At 44.5% G+C, this 9978-nt stretch overlaps 1 pseudogene; it reads left to right on the forward strand.

Moving 5' to 3' along the window:
* The first annotated feature begins 497 nt into the window (after window positions 1-497).
* LOC124735548 lies at window positions 498-615 on the forward strand (annotated as a pseudogene).
* Window positions 616-9978: the final 9363 nt, after the last annotated feature.

Raw genomic sequence — 9978 nt, forward strand, 5'->3', positions numbered from 1 at the left:
TTCCCTTGTGTAGTGACTGTAGTACTCTGCACTTGTTGAGCAAATCAATACGACTGTAATTGTTTATGTATGTATAATATATATAATTATACATACACTAGCGGATCAAAAGTATCTGGGAATCTATCAGTGGAAATTAATATTGGCTATGTGTCCATCCTTCAGCTTTATGATGGCTTAAAATATACTGGCTACACTTTCAATAAGGCGTGTGAATGTCTGTGAAGGAATGACAGCCTTTTCACGAGCCGAAACCAGGCGAAATAGACGTACTGAGTCATCCCGAAGGTGTTCCATTGGGTACAGTTCTGGACTCTCGGCAGACCAGTCCGTTTGTTATTGTCCACAAACAATTGCCTCGCAGATGATGCTTTATGGCAGGGTACATTGTCAATATGAAACAATCACCACCTCGGAAATGTTCCTCTAAGCAGTACACAATGCTGTAAAGCGGGTTCATATCCTTTGGCATTTAGCTTTTGCTTAAGTGCGAGAAGGGCAACGGCCTTGCCGCAGTGGCAACACCGGTTCCCGTTAGATCACCGAAGTTAAGCGCTGTCGGGTGTGGCCGGCACTTGGATGGGTGACCGTCCGGGCCGCCATGCGCTGTTGCGATTTTTCGGGGTGCACTCAGCCTCGTGATGCCAGGCGGCCGAGTAGTATCGGCTCCGGTCAAATAAAACCATCATAAAGACCTGGAAAGCGGTCCGCTAACCACACACCCCTCCTTCCGCATCCTCAGCTGAGGATGACACGGCGGTCGGATGGTCCTGATGGGCTACTTGTGTCCTGAGAGCTATGTATATATTAAGCACAAGAAGTGGCCCACACCCCAAAAAGAATATCTCCCCCTTTGTCCATCTGTAACATCGCCTCCTAAGTACTTCACTGTTGGCATTACACATGCGGGCAGGTCACCTACTCCAGGCATTCGCCAAATCCAAACTCTTCCGCCAGATTGCCACAGAGTGTAGCACGATCTATCACTCCAAAGTGCTCGCTCGTCAAGTGCCCACTGGTATCGCTCTTTACATCACCTCAAGCGTTGCTCGGCTCTGGGTACAGCAATGTATGGTTTATGAAGAGCCACTTCACCATTCTGCCCCATCATTTTAAACTCTGTATGCACGTAATTGTGCTAGCTGGACTACTGGTAGCACATTGGAATCCTTGACTGACTTCTTCCACTGATTTCAAGCTATTTTTTTACAATAACTCTTCGCAATGCTTGGCAGCCCCTGTCGCCCAGTATGTGAGACCTGCCTGGTCTCGATTTAGCTAAGGCAGTTTCTTCCAGTTTCCACTTCACAATTACATCACCAATAGGCATAGGCAGCTTTGGAAGAGATGGAATGTTCCTGATGCATATGTTACTCAGGTGACGTCCAGTGACTAGTACACGTTTGAAGTAACTGACTTCTGCAACTACACCTATATTGCTGCTAGGCCTACTGCTTTCCTACTGGCAACACAGCACTCCCCGCCTCCTTATAGTGGCAGCGCCAACCCTTCTAGTGGTCAACTGTGCGCTACATATGAGTGTCAAGACGTTTTTGATTAGGTATTGTGCACTCATACAAACACTAGGTTTGCGATTTATTGGACATGTTGTCTCAAGAGTTAAAGATATTTATCGCATTGGTCTGATCAAGATTCATTGTAAGTTTCTGTTGATTGTCACACAAATGTCGAAACAGGAAATCCTCTCTAAAACGCTCCTGGTTGTAACGCCTGCCACGCCACCAGGTGGTCAGTATTTGGCTGAATAGTAGCTGAATTAATATGAGTTATCATTCACAGTGTTCCCTCTTACGGAATCCTCTTTGTTCCACTCGATGCGATATGTGGCAAAAGGAAAAAAGTTCTAAAACTTAACGCTCATCTCTCGTGTCTTAGAAATGAAAGACAGTGTAACAAATGGTGAAGTTAGGAGAGTATCCGAATACACATCGTATTTGATATATGACGTACTTAATGTGTTAATCCAGCCTTGGACCACCATACCGTGCCGCTTCTGCACGGCATGATTTAGTTTTCTGGAGGTGTGTAGAATCATATGTTTATGCTCAGGTCACGCAGTTCACGTAATTCTCTGCCTGATGAGTGTGGGCGTGGAGTCGATGGCTGATAGCGCCCCAGATGTGTTCCATCGGGTACAGGTACGGCAATTTGGTGGCCAAAACGTAAACCTGAATTCACTCTCATGCTCCTCAAACCACTGTAGCACGATTCTGATTCTGACAAGGGCAGTTACCCTGATGGAAGAAGCTAATGCCAATGGGGAAGACATCAAACATGGGCGGATGCAAAGGGCCGCAATAACGTTCACATACCAGACGTAGAAGCATGAAACCGGAATTTCCCTATAGATTGTACCTGCCGTCAGTGCAGGCCTCGTGAGACGGCATGTGCAGCGCCAACTGCTTCCTGTAGCGGTTGATGAAGGCAACGCACAGAAACCCAAGTTCTGTACATCGGTATCTGTTTCAAATCCGTAAACATGTCGAGTTTATTGCCTACGAGCCGGCCGGTTTGGCCGAGCGGTTCCAGGCGCTTCAGTCAGGAACTGAAGGTGTGGAACGGATATGTACACCCGAACATTTGGATGCTGAAGTAAAACATCTGAAGCAGGCTTTTGAAAAAAACGGCTATTCAAGAAAAGAGATAAATAGAATTTTGCGTCCAAGGAACAGAAACCCAAAAGATAAGAATGAACCACAACGACAGAAAAATACAGTAGTTCTCCCTTTTATTAAAAAAGTAACAGATCGGATCGGTAAGATTTTACGAAAACATGACATAAAACCGATCTTTAAACCAACAAAGAAAATAAGTCAAGTACTACGATCTGTGAAGGATAAACGCCCTCCCCTGTCGACATGTGGTGTGTATAAAATTCCATGTACCTGTGGTTCAAAATGGTTCAAATGGCTCTGAGCACTATGGGACTTAACTACTGAGGTCATCAGTCCCCTAGAACTTAGAACTGCTTAAACCTAACTAACCTAAGGACATCACACACATCCATGCCCGAGGTAGGATTCGAACCTGCGACCGTAGCGGTACCTGTGGTAAAGTTTACATTGGTACTACCAAAAGAAGCGTAAACACGCGACTGAAAGAGCATAAAAGTCTTTGTCGACTTGGAAAAATAGAAAAGTCAGCTGTAGCGGAACATGCTCTTCAACCAGGAAACCACCAAGTGAAGTTTTCGGATACCGAAGTTTTATCTACAACGTTAAATTACTATCCACGGCTATGCAGAGAAGCTATCGAAATTTATAAACATCACGATAATTTTAATAGGAAAGAGGAGGCTATGAAACGTAGCGATATATGGACAGTGGCTCTACAAAATTGCTAACAATTTTTATCTTTGACAAGGTGGTAGTCGATAGTCAACCTTATCTTTGCTATGGATTATCACTGCTCATCACGTGTCACCTGAACCACGCCCCCCTTTCTCACAATATATAAGTCGCTCTCAGACACCCGACCAGTCGGTCGGCAAGACTCAGCGGAGCAGCGCCTCTGAGGAAGTCCAGTGCAGTCCTGGACGAAACGTAAGGAGCAGAAAAGTTCTTCGACCACGACCTCACATCCCGGAAAGTATATCAACAGCCATGCCACCCGGTCGTGAAAGCCTTCATTCTGCAACTGCATGACTGCTACGGTCTCAGGTTCGAATCCTGTCTCGGGCATGGATGTGTGTGATGTCTCCTTTGAAGAAAACTGCTACAGAATCGCATAGAATGCTCGTCGAATCTTTCTGCGAACATGCTCTTGGGAAAACACAGTGTTTCAAGTGGTTCAAAAAATTCAAAATTGGTGATTTTGACGTGAGAAACGACGGGCGCGGGAAACCACCGAAAAAGTTCTAAGAGTTGGAGGCTTTATTAGATAAAGATGATACGCAAACTCAACAGGCACTCGCTCAACAATTGAATGTGACGCAGAAAGCCGTTTCTCTTCGGTTGAAAGCTATAGGAAAGCTGCAGAAAGTGGGAAGATGGGTTCCGCATGAACTGAATGAAAGGTAGCAAGCAAATCGAAAGACCACTTGTGAAATTCTGCTCGCCAGATACAAGTCATTTCTCCACGTAATAGTGAAGCGGCCGGCCAAAAATTCCTCTTCTGTGCTAACCTCTTGATTTCAGAGTAGCACTTGCAACCTACTTCCTCAATTATTTGCTGGATGTATTCCAATTCTGTCGTCTCTATAGTTTTTTCCCTCTACAGGTCCCTCTAGTGCCGTGGAAGTCATGCCCTCATGTATTAACGGATGTCCTATCATCCTCTCCCATCTCCTTATCAGTGTTTTCCACATATTCCTTTCCTCTCCGATTCTGCGCAGTACCTCTTTATTCATTACCATATCAGTCCACCTAATTTTCAACATTCGTCTGTAGCACCACGTCTCAAATGCTTCGAGTCTCCTCTGTTCCGGTTTTCCCACAGTTCATGTTTCACTAGCATACAATGCTGTACTCCAAACGTAAATTTCTTCCTCAAATTAAGGCAGATATTTGATATTAGTAGACTTCTCTTGAGCAGGAATGCCCTTTTTGTCAGTGTTAGTCTGCTTTTGATGTCCTCCTTGCTCCGTCCGTCATTCGTTATTTTACTGCCTAGGTATCATAATTCCTTAACTTCATCTACTTCTTGACCATCAATCCTGATGTTAAATTTCTCGCTGTTCTCATTTCTACTACTTCTCATTACTTTCGTGTTTCTTCGATTTACTCTCAACCCATACTCCGTACTCATTAGACTGTTCTTTCCGTTCAGCAGATCATGTAGTTCTTCTTCACTTTCACTCAAGATAGCAATGTCATCAGCGAATCGTATCATTGATATCCTTTCACCTTGAATTTTAGTTCCACTCCTGAACTTTAATTTATTTCCATCATTGCTTCCTCGATGTACAAGTTGAACAGTAGGGGCGAACGCCTACAACCTTATCTTACATCCTTTTTAATAAGAGCACTTCGTCCTTGGTCGTCCACACTTATTATTCCCTCTTGACTATTGTACATATTGTACATGACCCGTCTCTCCCTATAGCTTACCCCCACTTTTTTCAGAATCTCGAACAGCTTGCACCATTTTATATTGTAGAACGCATTTTGCAGGTTGACAAATCTTATGAAAGTGTCTTGATTTTTCTTTAGTCTTGCTACCATTATTAACCACAGCCTCAAAATTGCCTCTCTCGTGCCTTTACCTTTCCTAAAGCAAAATTGATCGTCATCTAGCGCATCCTCAATTTTCTTTTTCATTCATCTGTATATTATTCTTGTAAGCAACTTTTATGCATGAGTGTTAAGCTGATTGTGCGACAATTCTCGCACTTGTCAGATTTTGCCGTCTTGGGAATTGTGTGGATGATGCTTTACCGAAAGGCAGATGTTATGCCACCAGACTCATACATTCTAGACACGAACGTGAATAGTCAGTCGTTTTGTTGACACTTCCCCCAATGATTTTAGAAATTCTGATGGAATGTTATTTATCCCTTCTTCTTTATTTGATCTTAAGTCCACCGAAGCTCTTTTAAATTCTGATTCTAGTACTGGATCCCCTATCTCTTCTAAATCGACTCCTGTTTCTTCTTCGATCACATCAGACAAATCTTCCCCTTCATAGAGGTTTTGAATGTATTCTTTCTACCTATCCGCTCTCTCCTCTGCATTTAACAGTGGAATTCCCGTTGCACTCGTAATGCTATCACCTTTGCTTTTAATGTCACCGAAGGGTGTTTTGACTTCCTTCCGACAGTCATTTCTTTTTCAATGTCTTCACATTTTTCCTGCAGACGTTTCGTCTTGGATTCCCTGTACTTTCTATTTATTTAATTCCTCAGCGACTTGTATTTCTGTATTCCTGAGTTTTCCGGAAAATTTTTGTACTTCCGCTTTCATCGATCATTTGAAGTATTTCTTCTGTTACCTATGGTTTCTTCGCAGTCACCCTTTTTGTACCTGTCCCAACTTCTGTGAAAGCCCTTTTTAGAGATGTCCATTCATCTTCAAATGTACTGCCTACTGAGCTATCCCTTATTGCTGTATCTATAGCCTTAGAGAATTTCAACCGTATCTCGTCGTTCCTTAGTACTTCCGTATCCCACTTCTTTGCGTATTGATTCTTTTGTGGTGGTGTTCGTAGCGACAAACACTTGGCTGTAGAAATGGCTTACGAAGTCACCGCCACACTTTTAATAGCGGGCCGACCGGTCCGCTGGAACAGTAAACAGAAAGATGAAACCCCAAACACTCTGATTAAATAAGTCGGTACTTATCTTTATTCATGAAGATACAGAAACACAGTAGTGAACTCGGTGTCTACAGAAATCTGTCTAGTTCGAGTCGGAGCGGCTAGGTCAGCGTCGGCTGACGACAAACAACAACTCTGCTGCGATGAACACACAACTGACTAGCAAGTACACAAATCGGTGGCGAGTATACCACTGAGCGGCGAATGCAGAACTGTCCTAGCGCTCGCGACTCCAGCGCTTAAGAAGCCAGAAGCCAGCGGTGGCGCGCGCAGACTTGCGGCGATTTCCTGTATCGCTGGCGCTGCTTATACGGACGGCGTCCGAACTTTGATGCTGCCAACCTTTTGGCAGCGGGCTCGGGTGGCATTACTGGCCAGGACATAACAGATTCTTCCTGACTAATGTCTTGAACTTCAGCCTACTCTTCATCACTACTATATTGTGATCTGAGTCTATATCTGCTCCTGGGTACGCCTTACAATCCAGTATGTGATTTCGGAATCTCTGTCTGACCATGATGTAATCTAACTGAAAGCTTCCCGTATCATCCGGCATTTTCCAGGTATACTTCCTCCTCTTGTGTTTCTTGAAGAGAGTGTTCGCTATTACTAGCTGAAACTTGTTACAGAACTCAATTAGTCTTTTTCCTCTCTCATTCCGTGTCCCAAGCCCTTATTCTCCTGTAACCTTTTCTTCTACTCCTTCTCCTACAACTGCATTTCAGTCCCCCGTGACTATTAGATTTTCATCCCCCTTTACGTACTGTGCTACCCTTTCAATACCCTCATACACTTTCTCCATCTCGTCAGCTTGCGACGTCGGCATGTATACCTGAACTATCGTTGTCGGTGCTGGTTTGCTATCAATTCTGATAAGAAGAACCCTGTCACTGAACTGTTCACAGTAACACATTCTCTGCCGTACCTTCCTATTCACAACGAATCCTACTCCCGTTATGCCATTTTCTGCTGCTGTTGATATTAACCTATACTTATCTGACCAGAAATCCTTGCCTTCTTTCCACTCGACTTCACTGACCCCTACTATATGTAGATTGAGCATTTGCAATTCCCTTTTCAGATTTTTGTTTGCCTACCACATTCAAGCTTCTGACATTGCACGCCCAGACTCGTAGAACGTTATTCTTTCGTTGATTATTAAATCTTTTTCTCATGGTAACCTCCCCCTTGGCAGTCCCCTCCTCGAGATCCGAATGGGGGACTATTCCAGAATCTTTTGCCAATGAAGAGATGATCATGACACTTCTTCAATTACAGGCCACACGTCCTGTGGATACGCGTTACGTGTCTTGAATATAGTGGTTTCATTGACTTCTGCATCCTCACGCCGTTGATCATTGCTGATTCTTCCGCCTTTAGGGTCAGTTTCCCACCGCTACGGCGAGAGAGTGCCCTGAACGTCAGTCCGCTCCTCTGCCATCTCTGATAAGGCCGTTGGCAGAATGAGGGTGACTTCTTATGCCGGCGGCGGGGTCAGGGATTTTCTCTGCCTCGTGATGACTGGGTGTTGTGTGATGTCCTTAGGTTAGTTAGGTTTAAGTAGTTCTAAGTTCTAGGGGACTGATGACCATAGACGTTAAGTCCCATAGTGCTCAGAGCCATTTGAACCATTCTTATGCCGAAAGTCTTCGACCGCCAATGCTGAAGGTTTATCAAAATTTAAGCAGTGATGCGATTAGAATCCGGGATCGAAGAGGTTTTGATTATAAATCGAAGAAGGTACCCCTAGACCACGGGAGATAAAAATGACCTGCTAAAACCTGGTGAAATCGTTAACACTTACAGCTACCAACAGGAGATGATAGATTTAAATCGAGCATTACGTGAAAAACGACCGTAATATGGAATAAGCCAACGAAAAGCCATATTTCTTCTTGTTGACGCCCCATCACATACAGCAAAACGGGTCAGGGAAACGATCGAGGCGTTCAGTTGGGAAATATTAGGGTATGGGGCTTATGCACCAGACTTGGCTCTGCCCGATTATCATCTGTTTGCAAAACTGGGACACGCTCTCACTGTAGAACGTTTCAATTCGTATGAAGATGTGCGAAAATGGCTCGCTGAGTGGTTCGCTTCAAAAGAAGAACTGTATTTTTGGCGTGGCATTCATAGCCTGCCGGAGATGTGACAGAAATGTGTAAATAGCAATGGAGATTATTTTGAATGAAATGTTGTTTCAAACAACAGACTTATTGAAACCAAATTCCCGTTTCATACTTCTACACGTGGTAGTCTACTCCTGTCATGGTGCCTTCGATTAGCACCCAGATTTGAAACTGAGTGCAGAACGATTCTGTTGCCTCCAACAGACACTGCGCTACAGACCACGAAGATAAGGTACGAGAAATTAGGGATCATACGGAGACACTTAGATAGTCGTTTTTCCCTCGTTCTATTTGCAAGTGGAACAGAAAAGGAAATGACTGGTAGTGGCATGGGGTACCCTCCGCCAAGTGCCGTAAGGTGGATTGCGGAGTATCGACGTAGATGTAAATGTTCCTTGAGGGTCACAGCATGATACTGTCCCCCTCTGACCTGCATTAGAAGCGTGGTGCATGTTTGTAGGTGCCGTTCTCCTGGGTGACGACGTATTCGGACCCGACCATCGACCTGGTGTAACAAGAAACTGGATCCGTCCCACTAACCGACACGTTTCCATTGATCCTCTATCCGATCTCATTGGTCACGTGGCCGCTGCGTTCGTGACTGACGATGTCGTTGTGTCAGCTTTGGAACAGGTTTGGGTTAACTGCAGTGGAGCCCCCTGTTCAAGTCCACTGAATGGTGTACGCTGAAAACATTGTGCCTGGCCAGCATTGTACTCTGTCGTACAATTTTCCATTATCACCCCCTATCCCGTCTTACAACGTGGTTAAACGACCGACGTTCGTGTTCTGTGATGAGATGTGGACGTCCATCACCTGTCGCCTACTTGTGGTTTCGCCGTCCCTCAACCACTTTCCACAGGTGCTCACGACAATGGTTCGCGAGTAGCCGACCAGCTACGCTGTTTTCGAGATGCTCGTTCCCAGTCGTGGGCAATAATATTTGGCCCTTTCTCAAAACAACTTGCCTCAGTGACTTTCCCAATTTCCGGCCCTTATTGTAGTTGGAATGATCACCCACTCTGTACCGGGCAGTTATAATTAAAGTGCAGCTTCTCTCGGAGGTCCACTATGGGCTGTAATCATCGTGTGGCAGCGAAACTTGCTTGATATGCTAATGCGTTAATGAGGGACGGATTTACATTAGAAAAAAATTAGTTTCAATTTTGGCAAACAGGTGCAAATATGGCGCTGTACAGCATCTCATCGACGTCTCCGGTGGTCGTATTGAGCAAACTGTGTAAGTGGTGCTTAATAATAATAACAACATTATGTCTTTCTCACTCACTTGATCTTTTCTGCCACATACAGTTCGTAATCCATTACATATGGAAACATTTCTATACGTCTTTCTCGCATGAACAGCGCCAGATTTGCACCTTGTGCCCAAAATTGGAACCAATTTTTTTTCCAATCTACCAAGTTTCGCTGTCATACGATAATTTTAGCCCATACTGGACTTCTATGAGTAGCTGAACTTTAATTATAAGTACAGTATCCAGTATTTTGTTTACCGTGTCTCGTACCCGTCACATCTCCGGGCGCCATTCAGTCTTGCGGTGGGCACTGGCCACAT

Source organism: Schistocerca piceifrons, unplaced genomic scaffold (assembly GCF_021461385.2).
Source record: "Schistocerca piceifrons isolate TAMUIC-IGC-003096 unplaced genomic scaffold, iqSchPice1.1 HiC_scaffold_1682, whole genome shotgun sequence".
Lineage (NCBI taxonomy): Eukaryota > Metazoa > Arthropoda > Insecta > Orthoptera > Acrididae > Schistocerca > Schistocerca piceifrons.